Genomic DNA, 19,874 nt, shown 5'->3' on the forward strand with positions numbered 1-19,874 from the left:
CTCAAGCCACTCACAGCAGAAAATGATAAGTAATAAGAAAGCGATTTTAAACATCACACAATGCTGAGACATCTCTGAGCATCCAGGAATTAGCAGGAATTTATTGAGAGGTAATGAATTCCTGAGAGGACCTGTTTGGATCTAGCCACAGAGCATCAGCAGGGCTGGAACTGGGAGCATGCAGCTGCCTAACCTGTGAAGTCCATGCCTGTGGCAGCCCTGCTACAGTGAGCAGCTCATTGGAATAGACCTGGCTGTTCACAGCCCAGCTGCAGTAACTCACCAGAGCAGACAGCACTGCAGAACTGCTGCCTGTGTGCCCAGAATGGCTGGGCAAATCTGCTTGTTTGAACCCCTGAGCAATAAATGTCTATTAATTTTCCTCTTGCAAACAGCGGTGATATATGGCTCTTGCTGTATTTGCAGAGTTGCTGACCAGATGTTCTCTGATTAGTTTCCCATTTGTTTTCTTCTAAGTGACTTATGATGCTTGACTTAATTTTTTGTGCGTCTTGCATCTTTAGAAGCAGTATTGACAATTCATAAATATTTCCAAGGCTGATGCCTCAGCACGGATGCTGCATGGTTCCCACTGAAGCTATTTATAGAAGTACTCCAAGTTGTTGTGTGCTTGTTTCTACTATTGCTGACAAGGACCTGAACCCAAAGCACTCCAGTATACTTCACTCTCTCAGTGTAATTGTCACAAGAATCTAACCACAACTGGATTTGTTTGATTTTCAAGTTTCCAGGCATTTAGAGACTGTCTGTGCTATTTGTCACAGACAGATGCCCATCAATGGAAAAACAGGCATCAGCTCCTCAGCTGGCATACACTGGGTAATTCAGTTATGATCATTGAAATCACCAGTACTTTACAGCAGTGGTGGATCTTGCTCACTTCCAGAGCACCCATTGATTTTACCATAACTCTCAATTTCCTGGTGTTCAGCCATTTAAATGTCAGTGTATTTGACAATTTGGGAGGTTACAAGGCATTGGTGTGTCACTCTTGATGCTGTGTCAATGATGCTTTTGGGCAATGAATAATAACTGTGAGGTAGCTTGGAAATTAAACTCCTGATTTTATTCTTGTGATCTACTGAATTAACAATTAAATTTCAGATCATTAAAATACCTAAAGAGTCTGAGAGTGAAGAGGGCTCTGACTTAAAACATTAATAAACAGCATTAAAGAAGACAGCCCGTCAGCAAGGGGGTAATTGCCATGGCTTTGGTGCTGGAGCAAGGCTAAGGAATTCCAAATTTTGGAGGGGTTAAATTTCAGCACCCTCTCGCAGAAAGTATATCCTAACCTGAACTATGTTTCCAATCTCCCCCTCTTCATGAGATGCTCTTCCCACTGATATCCTCACCTTCTCCACTGTTCCTGCAGCAAAGCTGTTGGTGGGTATTGCATTTCTAGGGGACATTACTGTTCTTGGGCAACTCTTTGCATTTCAGCATCACGACATCAACTGCATGCTGTCGTCTGTGTACTCAGTATAATATTGCCACTTGAAATCCTTGTAATGAAATGATGAAGGTTCCATACAAGAGAAATTCTCAGCAGTGCCTATAAAACACCATTTAGGCAGATTTACAGCTCTCCAGCCAGTCTCATATGAAACAGGAGCTGTTGTTGTTTTGTGGTCACTTTATGCACACTGGTTTGCAGCACACCAGGGCTGTCCCTGGCTCCCCTCCATGCCCTGCAGAGGAACCCCAGCAGCGCTAGGGAAGCCTCTCACTGCTGCACGGGGTGCAAACAGAGTGTTGCTTCACTGCAGTGAGAGTGGGAAACGTGTTGGACTGTGAGTGTTTGAAATTAAAGGTTTCCTGTTGGTGTCGGTATGCCAAACTTTGCCCACAATTGATAAGCACAGAGGGTTGGCTTCAAACCCAGTTTCTTTAAATGGGGCTGCTGATAACATCTAAAAAGCTTAGAGATGAAAGCTAGTAGGGCCATGAGAGATATTGTTACTAAAGGGAGGTTTTGGCACGTATCTAAAAAAGAACGCACCCCCGATTATTTGTTCTTTCCCTCATTTTGTAGTCACCTAGCTGCAGTTCTGAACTTGTGCGTAAGAACTAGTGTATTACTGTTTGAGTTATTTCTGAGCTTCCTCTTTAGCATTACTAATTGACCCTGTGATGGATGCTTACTCCCCTTACTTTATCACAGTAATGTTGTTCTAGCTAATTCCCTGCTGAAGCAGCAGAGCTACCCATTAAGCAAGCGCTATGAGCAGATAAGGAACAGCAGTGTGATTTATGCATTGCATCAGGAAACAGGGACAAATATTGGCATCAAGGTGACTTATTTGCCCAGAATAAGCCCAGAAGCCCAGAGCAAAGAGGTCCACAGCAGGGAGCACCAGACATCAGTTCAGCGTTCTGTTGTAAGCAGGGAACTAAACAGTTTTTTCCTTCTCTAAGCAATGATCTGTTCAGTGCAGAGGATGCAAGAAAGAAGGCAGAAGAAAGCAGCCAGACACACTGCGTATCTGCAGTTCAAAATGGTAGATACAGAACAAGGAGGCCTACACAAGAGCCTTGGGGCTCACAGGAGATGTCTTGGGAATTGCAGGCTGGCAGGCAGCACAGGCAGAGAGGAGGCGATGCTGTGCCTGAGGCAGGGGCAGTCACATCAACGGGTCACTACAGGAAGCACAGCCTGGTTCCAGGTAGAGCACAAGGTCACCAGGACATAGAGAGACAGCCACAACAAGGTGCACATTAGCTAAGCTCTCTGCTTCAGCACTTTCTCATCTCACTGAGAGTAGGGTATTTGGCTCAGTGCTATGAAGAGGTTTGTCCCACCCTATGTGCAGAATCACTAACCTGCAAACTATTGTAGCACTCACAGAGGACTAGGGAGATGCTTAAAACAAAAATGAAACCAGGCAATAAAAAACGTGACTGATTTTTTCTTTTTTTTTTTTTTTTGGCTGTCTAATAACATGGTGAGTGATGATTTGTGTTTTTTTATTTGGATACTGACCATTTTCTTTGCTCCACCTTTCACAGCCATTATGATGATATGTTTCTTAGAATCACAGCTCTGTTATAGGTGATATTCCACCCAAATCCTTATGGGAACATAAAATAAGAATTGCTTTCCAGGGCCAGACCTGAGGTGTGTCTGTCCCTGCATCCTGTCACTAACACCTAAAAACAATGTAATAAACAAATGGGCATCTATAAGAGGGCTTCTCCTGCTTATTAGTGTGAGCTGTCCTCGAGCTACAGCCCACATCAACATCATTGTGTTTAATGGCCCCCTATGGTCCTTTCTTCCACAAATTTTTTAATTGCTTGCTGAGATCATTTTGGTTTTGGCCTCCTCAACATCCTGAGTTCCAAAAGATAAAAGCGTGTTTTGTGAAGGACCACATCCTGCTTAATTTACAAGAATAAATGGGATCAGGCACATTCAGGATAGGAGAAATGGAGCACCACAGACCTCCTAGATTTACAATAGTGCATAGTGCTAGTGCTAGTAGGGACTGACAAGTCCCTACTGTTGCCTATATACCCACCTTAATGTGCTTCTCTTCATATGGTACTACAGGATATAGAAATCCATATGGTAGGAAGCAGCCTCAGATTGTTCCAGGAGAAGTTTAGGTCATATATCAGGAAGAACTCCTTCATAAAAAGGGTGGCAAGGCATTGGAACGGGCTGCCCTTGGAGGTGCTGGAGTCTCCATCCCTGGAGGTATGTATTTAAGAGATGTGTAGACATGACACTTAGGGACATGATTTAGTGGTGGAACTTGGCGATTTTAGAGATCTCTTCTAATCTAAGTGATTCTTTCAATCTATGCACAGCTTTAAATAGAGGTAAGCAATCAGCACTCAAGTTGCCTTCTCTCATGAGACCACCCCATAAGTGAAAATGAAAGACAGAAGTCAGGCAAAGTGTGTCTTCATGTCCTCCACGCCGAAGGGTAGCTTACTCTAAAGTTATGTCAAGTCATTTAAAGCAGAATTTACTTAGCCTGATGTTTCCTCGGGGGATTTTTCAACTGCTGAACTGGGCTATGTCCTGCTAGCTTTGGAAGTGATCAGGCACTTATTCTATTTCTGTGTTTTTGAAATACTCGTGAGAGATCTGTCTGGAGGCTGGAGTTCAACAGGTGTTGGACAGTGTTCTCAGATACACAGTTTGAATTTGGGGTAGTGCTGTGTGGAGCCAGAAGTTGAACTTGATGATTGTTGTGGGCCCCTTCCAACTCAGGATATTCTGTGATTCTGTGATCTTTTAAGCACAAACTACCTGAAAGCTAAGCAGTGACCCTGGGCTGCTTCTACATGGTATGTGGTGCTCCATTTTCTGTAGCATCCATTTTCTGAGCAGCTTGAGTTGATGTTCACAGCAGTTAGATGGATGTGAGCCAAAGCAACAGATCAACAGATCCTGGAAGGAGGGTTGAGTCAGGGCCAGAGCAGGACTTGTCCATGGTTGCAGGAAGGGGAAAGTCTCAAGTGCAGACACGAGGATGTGGCATTAGTGAAGCTGAGCCTGTGACTGGGGAAAAGCAGAAAGAAGGGTCACAGCTGGGAAGGCTTCACAGGAGCGAGCAAAGCTTCCAGACAGAGGATACTTAACTCTGAAGCAGGCTGTGACTTCTAAATACTGGTTCTACCATGAGAGACCAAACCCTCTCCAGCGCTGTTCTGCTGCCACAGATGCTCCATAGCTCTGAGACACCTCTGTGCACAGTGTCTGAGGGTGGATACCAACAAAAGGTAAAACAGAGAAATGCTAACGCTTCTGAGAGGCTGAAATGTTGCCTTAAGCTCCTTGGGTGTCAGCACTCTTACCTGCAAGAGGAGCAGCCCAACTCAGCAGCTCACAGTACTGTGAAATGCAGTCAATTAATGCACGGAATGCTTCATGAGCTATTGAAAGCACCATGTCAATGCTAAATATTATTATTGAATTACAGCATGATTGAAACAAATTGATTTGTTAGGAAAGTTTCAATGAATCGTATTCATAACAAATTCCATTTAATTTACAACAGTGACTCATTAACTGGCTCTTCTGCTGATTTATTTATACATCCTGCTGAAAAGATAACTGATTTTAAAAATTAGATCTTAAGATAACTGAGCTTCAGAACTGTGGGATCAAGAATTTTCTAAGAAGTATAGTGGTATGAATCCATATTCAGATATCCCATTTTCCATCAAATTTAATCCCGATGAAGGTTGTGCAAAGCACCTGCAATAAAATGTGCCTTTTGTTGAGTTCTCTGAGATTGCCTGAAAATACAGTGCTTCTCCGAAAGACCAGTGCTTCATTAAATTTGATCCAAAATTAAATGTAACATTTTCTGATTCTCTGCAGGCTTCACTATGCAGGGTAATTAGAAGCTATGAAATATCAAGTACCAGAAACCCATATCACTCCTAGACTGAAACCATAAATAAATGTGTGTGAGCTCATTCTCAGGGGGAACAGTTCAAATTGCAAGATGGAATAGTTTAGGATGATATCTTTGCCTTATTGTGCCTCAGTTTCCCTCTTTGCAACAGAGAGCCAGGGCTACAGCCCTTATAATATTAAAGAGAACATAGTTGGGGTATTTGGATGAAATACACAACAGCAAGGGATGGGAGCAACATTGTCACTACTAGAGGGTACCACTGTGTCCCTCTTGTGTTCTCATTCTGATTGCTCTGTTATGCCAATACTATTTCAGACCCCCACAACTGTCTCTGTTCAGTAGCTGAGACATGAGTGGCTGCAGCTTCTCCCCATTTCCTTGCTGACCTTACAGAAGTGTGGGTTTGAGTTTATTGCCTTAATGTAACCCTGCTGGTTTCCAGCCAAGGAGCTGACTGCATCTTCCCTACCTCTTCAGTTTCCTTCCTTAGTAGCTGAAATCTCAAGCTAGCCTCACACTTAATAGTTCTGCTTCAGAGGTAGAACATAGGCTTCTGGAAGCTGACCATGTTCTTTTCTCCACTGCAGGGCCAATCCTCCAAAAGACCTTCACCTGAAGATGGTGACATCCTCTGCCATGCCTGGGTTTGGGAATTCCAACTGCAGGCCGCAGGCCAGGTCAAGAACATCGAGAAGACATGTTCGTATTTCCAGATCCAGTACCAGACACAGCTCTGCAGATATGAAAAAGAAACCACCCTTGTCAGGGTGTCCCAGGAAAGGACAAAGAGCAACACTGGGAAGGTGGTGGCATCTGTGTCCTTGCAGACAGCCAAGGACAAAATCCAACCAGACAAAGCACCGAGCAACCTGCTCAGCACTTCACTTAGTGAATAACCAGAGATTCTATGCAGAATCTCAAGTCCTTGAAGCTGTTCTGCAGTTCCCTAGCAAGTAGTCACTCCCCACCTTACCCTTAGGACAGTTTTTCTTCACAGCCAATCCCATTTCAGTATCAGGGAGTTGAATTTGGCCTTACATCTGATGATCTCAGAAGGGTTCATTAGGTCAGGAAAAAGGTTTTTGGGGAGCTTCACTAGTCACAAAACTCCTAGTCCAGCATCACCACGAGTGATGACAGCTTGTATCAAACACTCATTATTAGCAGTAGTGCATTAATGACCGAATCCAAAGCAAAATGCTGCCAAGGAACAAGTATTTAACTACTGCCGGAAACTGCAGAGACAAGGCTTCTTTTGGCAAGAAGGCAATGAGATTAAGTGTGTTGAGTTTTTTGTTGTTGTTGTTGTTGCTGCAGTAAGGGAAGGGTCAGCAGAGAAGGTCAGATGGAGAGAGAGGAGAGAGAGAGACAACTGCACACGAGGTGACTGGATTGCAGGAGAGAGAGGAGGGACAGTAGGGACAAGAAAGACTCTTACAAGTTTGAGCTGGTTTAAGGAAGAAGCATCTCACCTCTTCGCAGAGAATTTACCTCCTCCTGCTCAGAAGCAATAAAGTCAAATAGAAAAGACTAAATGAGCTGGGATAGAAAATTCATACAGAGGGCTTCCAAGAGACAATTAAAGAAAATGGAAATTTCCTGTAAAACCAAATGTAAGAGGATGACAAATGCACTGGTCACCGCGAACAGTGGCACTGTGGTTATAGGTAGAGAGGATCCTGAATAAGGGCTATCTTCTCTCCCTCTCCCCAGACTGCAGAGCCCCTGTGATACCTGAGCCCACTGAGGGATGGGGAGCAGGTCATGTCAAATCAGGGCAGGACAGGGTCACTTGGGACTGCCATGAATGCTGATACAGGCTGGGATGCAAGGTGAATGCCATGGATACTGTCACACATGTCAGAATCTAATAGTTTTGCTGCTGTTGCTTTCACATAACACTGTGGCACAGTCTGGAAGAGGCATGTTGACCACAATTAACAAATAGGTTTATCAAATTAAAAAAAAAGGCAAGTACTGGCAATTCTTCAGAATTTTATACATTTTTTTTCCAAACCTGAAAAGAAACCCAGTGATACCTCTGAAATAACAGGAATGAGATGGTTGAAGTGTTGTATAAAGGCCACCTTTAAAACTTCCTTGTTATTTTCTGATCGTCATTTTTGATCTTCTTCAATCAAATGGAGCATCACTTACAAACTGATGAAAAGAGAACCTTCATCTGGTTATTAACTCCTTGATGAAAGACCTGTAAAAAGTGCATTGTTCATTTACACAGCTTTGGAAAATATTGAAAACGAACTAAATTCTTTATGAGGTACATGCCTTCTTGCAAGTTATAATTGGGCATACACACTGGAAAAGCAGACCAGCTACAGTTGCAGAGATGGAAACAGGGTCATGCAGCTGTCATTAAAATAAATGAGTTATTAAGCTCCTCATTTCCTTCTTTGTTACACCTGTAAAGGAGACAACTGCTGCAGGTCTCAAGGTTAGAGCTGGGCAACTGATTCTCTTTATTCTAGGAAAACAAACCAATAGAGAAAAACTCAAGGCCGAATATGTTTGTTCAACTGTGTCGCACGTCAGAGTGTTTCAGTTCCTCCCTCTCTGAGTAAAAGGGGGAAAACCAGAGGAACTTCAGTTTTTTCCTCCATATTGGCAAACCAGTTATTTATTTCTTTATGTATTTATTTTGGTTTCGAGCTACAAAGGTTACTTCAATCAGAATAAATGCGGCCTGCTTCTGCTGCCATTAAAACGTTTTATCTTTAGATGAGCTAAATGTTTGATGCAAATTTTAATCCAAATCGGTTTTATTTCTTTTTTCTCACACGAGAGAGCAAAACACAACTGAAAATTAATTTCAGGTATGTCTGAAACAAAGTCTTTTCTCCAGTCTCTCTGTTGAACCAGTGTACTACATAACCACAACAACAAAAAGGCCGACTAGCAATTACAAGCAACAGGGAGGGGATAACTGGCCTACATTTAAGGCAGTTATGACTCCCATTTAAGCCATGTCTTGGATTTCTACCACTCAGCACCTATTAACTTCAGGGCATTAAATCCCCAATTGTGTTGGAAACGCTCCAGTGCTGTGTAGCTGCATTGTAAACGTGCTCTCACACCTCAGCATTTGAATTGCTTTTGCTGTGTGTAGGTTGGAAAGGTAGGTAGGTCATTTTCCAAATGGCTGTACACACTTTCTTGTTTTGAAATACACAAATAAATAAATAAGTCATCAGGATAACGATCTTGGCTCTACCGTCCAGAATTTGCTCCTATTGCATTTTCCATTTCCTTCTGGGTGACAGCTCCTGCAGTGATGCTGGAATGGCAAACATCTGTATTCTGATCGAAATGCTTCAGGCCTGGCCGTGCAACAGTCATGCTAAACAGGAGAGCACAGAGTTAAAAATAAGATCCTTGGGAAACAAAAAGCTTATAAATCCTTAAATGCTTTTTTAATAAAAGGAAATTGCTGCAGGAAGTGATTCCTTATATCCCAGGCTCTGCCAATTGTTTCCAATCAGTGCAGCTTGGGGTAGCTATTATCTCACTAAGCTGTATTAATGTGTTTGTTGTTGCTGCCTTTCTTTTAAAACTAATCTATAGGCTAACTTGCAGTTCTACTGCTTAACTTGCGGTTTGCTCATCATTAAAAACTGTTTTGCATAGTTCCTTTCTCTGCTCTAATCCCTCACAGTAGCACATAAACCTCTCACTTCTCATTCCTTGCTGAACAGTTGGCAATTAGTAGGATGTGGTATTCCAGAATGCTTCTCCTGCCTTAAACTCTCTTCCCTCCCCTCAACACTAAGAGACTCAGGACAGCAAACCTGAAGGTTGGTGGCCCTGCCTGTGGCAGTAGGACTGGAATTTGATGATCCTTGGGGTCCCTTCCAACCCAAGCCGTTCTAGGAATCTATGAATAAGGACCTGAGCTCTTCTATGTAGAGCCATGTCTGCATAGACCTGTGTGCTAGGAGCCAATGCTCGGTGAAGCTGGTAGCATGGCCAACACCATCATGGGGCACAGGATGGAACAGAACCTTGCAGTGTGCAGCCTGGGACCACCTGAGATAAAGGGTAGATTTGGATGGCCAAGTTTCAATAATCGGCATTATATTGGCTTGCTCCAGTGAAATTTGTCTGTTCTTCATGCTTCTGGTCTCTAGAGAATCCTTTGGCAATGAATCCTGTAGATTAAAACATGCATTGTGTGAAAATGCACCTTCTCTGATTGTTTTAAAATGCTGTGCTGATATGAGCACTGGCACAGCTTGCAAAACAATGTTTTACTGGCTGAGTCAACTTCTGTATGAGCTGCACCAGAAAAATAGTTCTGCTGTGCTAACGAGGGTTGTACTTGGGTTGGGTATTAGGGTCAGGTTCTGCACCAGAGGGTTGTGGGCAAGGAACAGGCTGCCCAGGGCACTGGGAAAGGCCTCAAGTGCCAGAGTTCAGGGAGCGTTTGGGCAGCACTCTCAGACATTGGGTTTGGATTTTGGATGGGCTGCGTGGAGCCAGGAGTCGGACTTAATGACCCCTATGGATTCCTTCCAACTCAGGATATTCTGTGATTCTGTGATTCTATACTCTTTCAAGCAGAGGTGCACACAGTGACATATAGGTGTATATGTGACTGGACATCAAGAAGTCTTTGCATAGTCACACAGGACGTGAGGGATAAGGAAGAAACTGAGATTTTGTGGGGAATTACATCATTTATGGATATCCTCAAAAATTAGTTTGGGTCATGCTTCTGGACTGTCTTTTCCTGTGAAACTTCCTGGCCACTGTTGATTTGTGGGCCCTGCTGTTGTGTTATATTCTACAGTCTCACAAAATCTCCATCCAAGCAGATAAATGCATTATAATAGCTTTTTAACTGGTGAAGTCCTCAAGGCAGCAGCTGGTGATGAGATGAAAATGAGAGAATCTCTTCCTAAAAGTTTGTAAAAATAATAATTCGATTCAGTGCAGCAGGCAAATGGAAGTGTGTTGTCTCCAGGTTTGATGACAAACCTCTCCTGCTAGAAGCTAGTGCTGATGGATGGGCAGCCTCCAGCCCTCAGTCAGTGACAGGATGGCACTATTTCCAGCTCTTCCATCAGCTTCAAGCATCAGCTCTTTTTTAATAAGCTCTATAACCAAAAATTGATTCCTGCATTCCTCGAAAACATGAATTTCTGTTGCTTGGTGAGTGAAGTCAAAGGGAGTATTCGCGTGAATGGTTGTAGACTATTGCTTCTAAGTTGTAGGCTGTCTTTTTGGTTCATAGGTGGACACGGTCCATAGTGCAGTCCCAGCGCACAGTAGTGAGTGTGCAATGGCCTTCGTGGAAAGCCACAGAAAGAACAGTGTGCACGTGTAAATACAGCACACCACAGTAATATACACAGCCTTATCAAGAAGGAAATAAGAGACAGTGCATCAAAAATGGAACGTGGACCACAAAGATGACACTCTGTCACTGAATGCCAAAGGTTGATTTGCATGCCTCGTTTTAAATAATTAAACGGCAAAATAGTTTTGCCATCTGCCAACATCCATCTGGTGGAGGGAACACAAAGCCCTGAGTGAGAAGCCAGCACCGAGCAAGATCCACTCAGTAATATGGGAGATCCCAGCAAGCAGCTCAGGGATACCTTGTGGTGCTGTCATCTCTTCTCCTTGGAAACAGCTGGCAGCCCCAATAGTCCCTGCTTCCACAAGGTTACAAGCAGTTCTCCCAGTACAGGCAGGAAGGGGCTTTGTAGCAAGTCTATATAGTGGATGTTGGAATAAATGTTTTGTCATCACAAGCACTATAATGGCATTTATAAATGCAGGGACATGCCTAGCTTCAATAACCTTGTCCAGCTCTGGCTATGCTTACCCCTACTCTGTAAAAAAAAAAGAAACAGCAGCCAGAGAGAGGTCTAGGAGGTGATGGTAATGTTCTGAGACATGGAAAGGTCTCTGTGAAGAAAGATTCAGAAGGTTCAGACTGCATTTTACACAAGAGAAAAATAAGAGGTGACGGGAAAGAGGTAGTAAAACAATGAAAAGTGCAGAGAAGGCAACCTAGCCATTCCCAGTTACCCTTTCAAATACCCTTTCAAACAAGAGTGAGCAGCACGCTAGTGAAATTAAAAATGCATTTTATACACATCAAAGGAAGTGCTGGGGCTGGTTCACGGCTAGTTGTGACTGTGGCACAAAGCAGATTCATTGAACTAGAAAATTGCAGTACGGTATTTTTTTCTTGCTGTTTCTTTTACTTTTGGAACCCATTGTTTTCAGTAATTTTATAGAGTTCAAAGACACTCCTGCAAGTATTCAAAGTATGCAGAGTTATATAAGCATAGGTACCATCCTATAGAAGATATCCTCTCCAGCTGTACTCCATACCAGTGTAAAGAATGTCTGCTATGGGGAAGAACTGGATTCCGCCATGGACGGGGGCACTACAGTAGTGATTCTCTGTACAAGCAGCATAGCACCCCTACATCTATAAGGATTAACGCTGTCAGAACACCTCAGCCTCTCTTAGCAGTACTCCCACAGAGCCTTACTTCTGCAGGGCACTGAGCAATGCTAGCTGTGCTCGAAGTCAATGGGAGCTGAGGGCATCTGCCTTTTTGCAAAAACAGGCTCATCTCTTTCAAAAACCAAAATAATACAGTGCTATTACTGGCTGTGATAAGGAAGAAGCTTATTCCAGCAAAGAACACATCTTTCAGCACACCCTACCCCCGCTATTCTTTGCGTTGCAAGAACACCGCAGCATGCCTGTCACTGTCTAGGTGGGCACAAAGAAAAAGATATCTCTGTTCCAGATAGCATCACTTCTTATTGAAAACTGCCAACTGAATGCATTTTCCCACATTACCGTGACACTGCTTCCATCCAGTTTCATATTCCCCTCTATAAACCCAGCATCATGACACTGGGAGGTACTAGTGGCTGCTAACAGATGAAAAAGGGGGATTTGGCAAGAAAGCCTTTGAGATTATCTGTTGAGAGCATGGATGCCTTTCCTTTGGGCTGCAGTTGCCCCAAAAATATATTTAATTTTGTCAACTGTTTTGATTGCAACTCAATTTTTTCCTCACATCAAGGAGATTTGCAATGTATTCGGCCCCAGCCTTCCATGCTGCTAGCAGTATTTTTCATACGGGTATCAAAGGCATCTATACCAATGGACTTCCCATTCACTGCCAGATCACTGTAAGAGATAAAGTGGTTCTTCTGTTCTGGACTCTCATTATTTATGGCAGGTAACATCTCAAACTGCATCTTCCTTCTGGTGCAACCACAGCTGAGATTGACAGAACGGCTCTTTTGGGGATTCTGCTTTCTCTGATGCTCTATACCCGTAGCAAAAGGAAAGGGTCAGGTGGAAGAAAGCCAAAGCTGTTCAAGTCCCTGGTAGGCTGCTTTGCACCAGCCATGAAATATTTCTCCTCCAGAATTTAATGTTTTGTCAAAAGAGAAGGACATACGCTATCTTTTCACAAATGAACAAGGGGTTTTTTGCCCAGCACCTGAACAAGCAGAACTGGAGGAAACAGATGACTATTTCCTGTCAAAGTTTTGATGTTTTGTTGTTGTTATTCAACTGTGAATTTTGTCAGTGACAAAAGCTAGCTTTGCTCTGGCCTCCCATCTCTGTTTCTGGAGTCCCAGGACTTCCAAGAGCAGAAGGAATTTATTGGGAGAAAATAAACTGAGGAACATTACTTCTGCTTCAGAAGCATTTGTGTAATTTCATTCAAAAGTGTAACTTCATATTTCCACAAAAGAGCAGTAAAACTTGCTGTCAGTTTAGGCAATTGCAGTTGTTCACTGAGGTTCAGATGGAGGGCAGGTGCTAGCCTTCCCACCCCAATGAGTGTCTTCTCCAGCTCACTGGTGTCTTGGCCTCCCATTGCCATGGCTGGGGACAAGGACAAGCAGGCTCTTTCCTCCTGCAGATCAAGTGCTGCTGCTGGTACAGTGGGAGAAGCAGTGTGCATCCCTGAAACTAACTGAAGTGAGCCTGCTGTGATATATTTTAAACTGTTACAACAGTATTTGGCACTTTCCATTTAAAAGGCAAGTACTGAAATAAATTGAGGCAACTTCTTATTTAGATAGTAGGAACCTGCAGGATAAGGAAGGAAAAAGGCAAAACAAAGCTAAACAAGCCAAACCAGCCAGAATTCAAATCTGTGCTTAAAATCTCCCCTATCTATTTAAGTTACTGTACCAGCTCGGCTCAATATCTAAAACAAAGAAAATGAATTATGGAACAGTATGAGGAGAGCTTGTTAATTTTCCCACTGATGCACTGTGAAATGAAAGCTTTATTCTAAGAATATCATATCCTCAGGGCTCTGTCTAGGGAGACGCTGACAAATACAAATGTCCTCACAGTTTTTCTTTTATTATTGCTTTATGGTGTATCCCAGACGGATTTCCAAAATTATATATAATGATATATAATCTGTAGCTGTGGTTTGGTGGAGTTCAAGGCTGTGATTTTCCAAGACATAACCATGCCCTGTTTGAAAATGGAAGATCAAGGGCACGTAATGAAAGGCAGATCAAATTCTGGAAGAATTTGTTTATTTCTTAATCAATATTAATATATGTGACTTTAATTTCAGCATCTATTCTCCTGTTACGTACCAAGGGAACATTAACAACAACAGCAGCTTTACATTTTTATGGAGTCTTTCATCAAGGAGGATTCAAAAGCGCTTTACAAACCTCGGACAAAATTCCTCTTTGATCAACACTGAGAATCTCTTAATCCGTGGTGCAAATCTCCATTGCACTTTCTGTGCCTTTTTCCGCACACAGGACTTCCATTGATTTCTGCAGGAATCGTGTGTGCAAAACAAGTGCAGAATGTGTAATAGCAATCTGCACTGCAGATAAGAAGGAAAAAATATATATATTCTACATGTATGACTTCACTATCCACTACAGAAATGCACCACTGCTAAAGCAGACCCTAGTTGTCTTATGTTATGCACTGAAAAAGAAAACAACAAATCTGGCCTTGCTTGTCTAAGTATGAATACGCTCTGTGGTGTCACGGGATCTTAAAGAAGGAAAACTATGCTCATTTGCTCCTGTGCAAACACTGACATCTTTGTCACAGGGAGCCCTCACTGCCAGATGCTTTCAATCTCTTCCTAAAAGCAGAGGGTCAGATCGCACTGCCAGTTCCTAGAAGTGCTGTGGGTGCAAGCAACTTCCACACCTAAAGCCCCTTCAACTGCAAAACCTCCTGGATCCTGCCTATTGCAGACTACAGAAGGTTCCCAACATTTCTGGGGCTTCTCTAGTGCGTGTGCGCAAACCTTGCTGAGCTGGATGCTGGCTTGGAAGTCTTGCAAAATTTCATGGGAGAGACCTGAGAATATGCTAGCTCTGGATAAGACCTCCTTGTTTTGGTTTTCCTGTCTGCAGCCAAATCAGGTGACACAGAGAGGGTGCAGGAAACCGAATTTCCCAAACTCATTCCAAATTTGATTTGAGCAAAAACCTGAGCTATCTCTGTCAGATGTAGCTCTTTCATCCTTACAGCTCATTCTAAGTTTCTGCTGAGAGTTTACAAATGCTCAGGAACACTTTCTTTCTTAATCATTGGAAAACGATGAGCAGCATCCCACTGAGATGAGTGGAGAACCCAAAGTTATCATTAATTCTGCAGACACTTCTATTCAGTAATCAAGATTTCAATCCTTGTGTGAACCATAAATCTCTGGCTCTGTCATGTCCTATTTTACTAGGACGTTCTGTTTCTCATGAGAAGAACTATAGTTTTTAATGAGAAAATCATTCAAAATTAAATGTCCCCCAGGGATGCTGTTTGAAAAAGTAAAACGCTTCGCTTGCAAAGACAGGTGTAATAACGCGACGAGGATCTTTTAACAGCTTCATTTCAAAAGAGAGAGAAGAACATTGGTTGTATCAATGTGAATAGTATTGGTCCATCTCAAAAGGCAGTGTGTAATCTCTGGAGTTGTGTTGATTTATCTCACTGAATGAGCTGCTCCAGTGAATTTATCCGTGTTTTTAAAAGCTCTTTCCTTCCAGGTGGTTTAAGTTGCTGTTTAAGTGATTGTTTTCCTTACATTTCTTCCCACTGGTACACCTGCATCTGAGTTTGTAGTCATGCTTTTAACATGTTTACTAAAAAAGTTGCTAATTAGCATTCACACCATTAGCAGCAAAAGTTCATGTTCTATCCGTGTTGTTAATTGCATATGTTAGAAATGTGACTGTGCAGTGCAAATGATGTCCTATCCAAAATCACTTTCCTTTGAATTGCCAACCTAAAAGAGCGCTAATTACACACTAACTTTAAAGGGGGCTGGAAGTCAGTAGGAACTCAATAGAAACCGCTTGGGTGCCTCTGAGATCCCCAGGCCCAGTAAGGCTCACATCACAGGTGGAGCCCACCTCCAGTGACAGAACACAAGGCTGCAGTGCAAGGCCTTGCTCTCAGCCCGCTCCTTGCCTGCAGTCCTCCCGCCAACACCACAAGCTTTATCTACTATTCTTCCACCTGCTTGTCGTGTAGAGGGAAGAGTTTGAAGGCAGGCATTGGAAATCTTAAGTAACACCATGCAAATAATTAAACTTAGTGATAATTTGGCGCTTTTCATCTTCAAAGTGCTTTACAAACATTAATTAGCTGCGTGCAGCAAAATCCCATAGAGTGGAAGCTGCTCAATCCCTGTCTTCTGAGAAGTAACTTCCTTTGCTGGCCCTTGCACACTATTTTTAGTACCTGCAAGAATCTGCCTGACATTTCCTTACTTTGTCTTCACATAGCACACACCTTTTCTGTGATGAAAGCTATGCCGGCTTGGTAAGGAACTGGGGGAGAGGGGGAGGGGAAGGTTTTAAAATTAAATAGTCTTTTAAAACATCAATTAGCTTGGATTTTCCAGAAGAACTGAGGCATATGAAGATCAGAGGCAGGCACCTTCATACCCAGCGCCAGCCTCCAAACCTTCAAACCTCCTGTCCCCTTTGAACATGAAAAGCTCTGTTCCCAGCTCACCAAGACGTGGATCTGCTGGCTGATGGTCAGTGTGAGCGCGCATCCCACTGTGAACAAAGTCACAGAGAATTTCAGCACGTGCCTGGCTGTCGAGCTTCCTCACCCAGTAACGGATCTATAAATCCAGTCACTGGGAGGAGATTGCCTTCATGGCACTGTCGCAGAACTCTGCTTCTTCCTCAGGTTCAGAAACATATCTGTCTTTCCGGAGTCTTGCATCCACAAGGAGACAGACTCAACATTTTCAGCAAATTGTCCTTTTTTTGGGTCACAATGAACAGATTTTATCTCATCTATGGCTGCTCTTCTGGCTCAGCCCAGAACTGGTTCAGCTCCTGCTCCAAGAGATGTGCTGAGGCTTTCCCTAAAGAAACAGCCCCATTCTCCCACAGTTTCCCCTTGCTTTGATAACTGCTGTTGCAGACATGTCCAGGTTATTCAATGCTGTGTATATTCCAGCCTGTGTTGGGCTCCTTATGACCTGCCTCAAGTATTACACTATTGCAGTGGCGGTGCATTCATGTTATCAGGCAGCTAATCAGACATGAACTCTTTGATTGACCTGCCTGCCTGCCTGCCTGCCTTTTGTGAACTTAATGTTTCCTTTTCTAAAGTAATGGGGCAACATTTCTACCAGCAGCAGGAATAAGTGAAGATGGAGAACTGGTATATCTCAGTTCAAGAAGTGCCTTCTGAAAAGAAAAAAGGCTATCTTTTTCCTGCTTATTTGTAGAGAAGACAAATAAACAGGCAGTCCAAAATCATCTTGTTTATTCAGCCTGGCAGACCTAAAAACCAGCTGCAAAGCACAAGTCTCTTAGTTGCACACCCGGTATACTGGGAGGTGTCCTTGCCTATAGCAGGGGGGTTGGAAATAGATGATCCTAAAGGTCCCTTCCAACTCAAACCATTCTATAATTCTATGATTCTGTGAAGAAGCCCAGGGGACATCTGTACTCCTGTTCTGTATGGCTTTCATACAGGAACTTTCCTTCTTAGTGTCCCTGGTCCCCACATGACAGGATGTTGTGGGAATAAATAGGGGAGGGTGGGGAAGGGGAGGTGAACGCCAAGTGCATCCAGAAAGGCGCTGGGGAGGCATTGCAGACACTCACAGACTTCCCAGCCACTGTACTACATTGGATTTTACCACTTCCCATTAACAATAGCTTGACATCACTTCCTGGAACAGAATGAATGTATTAAACTAAGTATTTCCTTTAATAACATGCAGTTACTCAGCTACTTATTTTTGGCTGGCAATGCTAACTTGAGCTCTTGGTTTGACTCCGTTTCCTGACGAGCCCCAGTGTATTGTCTTCTCCTAGTGCAATCTTAAAATAGTCAGTCCCAGCCTCTGGGAAAGCAGGCACTGATGAATTTACACACTCATCTTGAAAAAGTTTAGGTCTTCAGAACTGCTGACGAAAATATTTGCCATGGAAGTTGTGTGACACTTTAATCTTAGAAAAAGTTACTTCAACAGAAGTGATATTTGGTCCTTTGGATAATAGCTTTATCTCTGCAGAATTACCCCAAACTCCAAAAGAAAGCACCGCATCTCCCCAGATGCTCTATAATAAAGTCCCTTGGTGCATGCCTGTAATGGTTTTGCATGTACCATTTTGAGGTTTCTACAGGTGCATGAAGTGCCCAGCATAAACAGCTCCAGCATCAACACTGGGAACACAACTGACTTGAGACCTGGGAAATTCTTTCGTAGCAGTACACTGTCATGGATACAACTACGTGATTTTGTGATGGTAAAGTGGTTTGAAAATTTCAGCAGATTAGACGTGCTACTGCAAACACCATTTTCTGATAAAAACAATTTCATATTTTTCATTTAAACATTTTTTTAAAATGCCACTTCTAATATTTACCTCCATTGAGTTTTTAATTTAAAAACTTCTGGATGCTGAAGTCACCCCAAAACACTTAATCTGAGGCTGAAGAAAATGTTACAGCCAACTTAAAGTAGTTGCCAAACATGTAGGAAATGATTCACGGCAGCTCAACTGTAAATGAATTTCTTTCATGACATCTCAGCGTAGCCAGAAAAGAAAAAAATAAAACAAAATTTCAGGTATTCACACAGCTCAGTTATTGATTCTTGGCATTGTTCTTTACCTGATGGCTTCATACAGCAAAGCAAAGCAAGCTGGAGAAGACAATGGGAACTCAAGCTTATTGTAACTCCGGTAGGATTATGTGGGTTTACATCACATATTTGTTTGCTTCACCAGCCCTTCATTTACAGCCAAGGACAGTTATTTCTTAACAAACCAATTGCTTATGATCACTTGTCCATACTTTTTCCTTTTCACAACTCCATGTAAAGGATGTCAGTGTAAATGAGAAGAATGCCCCATTAAGTTCATAATACACAAGACCTTCCAACTTCACCTCGTCATTAAAATCGCTACAGGCCTCCAGAGTCTCCTTTGAACTCACCTTACTTTGCTAGATAAAGGCCAGCAGGTGAAGAGTCACAACAGCAACAAACACAAATGAAGGAGATTTGAGAGAAGTTCCATTTCAGAAAATGCCTATTGTTCGTGTAATGCCATGTTGAGCATGGCATTTGATAGGCGACCAAGAGGGCAAGCATCAAATACAAGGGATATTTTTAAAGAATCTCAAGTGGAACTTTTGTTTGTTTCTGACTGCTGGTTCATGTAGACAAGGAGGCAGCTGTGAAGAACTTCCTGCTGGTGTAAAGCTAATGCGAGTAGTTGTGAAACATTCATGGAGACAAAGGTTTCAAACTTCTGGTTTGTAACAACAAAACACTCACCTCTAAAGGACTCCTTTGTGGTCCATGAATGGAACTGATCTTTAATCTGAAGACCCCCTTCCCCCCAGATTTTTTGGCTGCCCTGAGCTGGTTTGTCTCTATGACTTTGCTAGCTTCCCCCAGAACATCTGTCTCCCTATTAGTTTTGCAAGTGAGAGATGTACAGTGACACTTGGGAAGCTTCTACTTCGGAAAATTCAGAATTAAGCTTTAAGTAACACACTTTCCAGTAGGAAATCATAGAATGGCCAGGGTTGGAAGGGACCTCAAGGGTCATCAAGCTCCAACCCCACTACCACATGCAAAGGCTATCAACCTCCATATCTAATACTAGACCAGGCTGCCCAGGGCCCCGTCCAACCTGGCCTTGAACACCTCCAGGGACAGGGCAGCCACAACCTCTGGGCAACTGTTTCAGCACCTCACTACTTTCTGGGTAAAGAACTTCCCCCTGGCATCCAACCTAAATCTTCCTTCCTTCAACTTAAAACCATTTCCCCTTGTCCTGCTGTTATCTACCCTTGTAAAGAGTTAACTCCACTCCTGTTTGTAGGCTCCCTTTGGGTACTGGAAGGCTGCAATGAGGTCACCCTGCAGCCTTCTCTTCTCCAGGCTGAAACAAAGCATTAGAATGTAAACCCCACTAATAAAACATCCCTGTACA

General features: G+C 42.9%; 1 long non-coding RNA gene across 1 annotated transcript in view; it reads right to left on the minus strand.

The window, feature by feature from the left end:
* Nucleotides 1–5,077: 5,077 nt before the first annotated feature.
* LOC122189546 overlaps nt 5,078–19,874 on the minus strand; it is a 106,335-nt gene continuing 91,538 nt past the window's right edge. The window contains exons 5-7 of the long non-coding RNA XR_006181854.1: nt 8,629–8,754; nt 7,439–7,608; nt 5,078–6,132 (exon numbers count right to left, since the gene is read on the minus strand). This is a non-coding gene — a long non-coding RNA (uncharacterized LOC122189546). The remainder of the gene's footprint in view (nt 6,133–7,438; nt 7,609–8,628; nt 8,755–19,874) is intronic.

This window comes from Lagopus leucura, unplaced genomic scaffold (assembly GCF_019238085.1).
Source record: "Lagopus leucura isolate 7727_CA_CO unplaced genomic scaffold, USGS_WTPT01 Super-Scaffold_100157, whole genome shotgun sequence".
Lineage (NCBI taxonomy): Eukaryota > Metazoa > Chordata > Aves > Galliformes > Phasianidae > Lagopus > Lagopus leucura.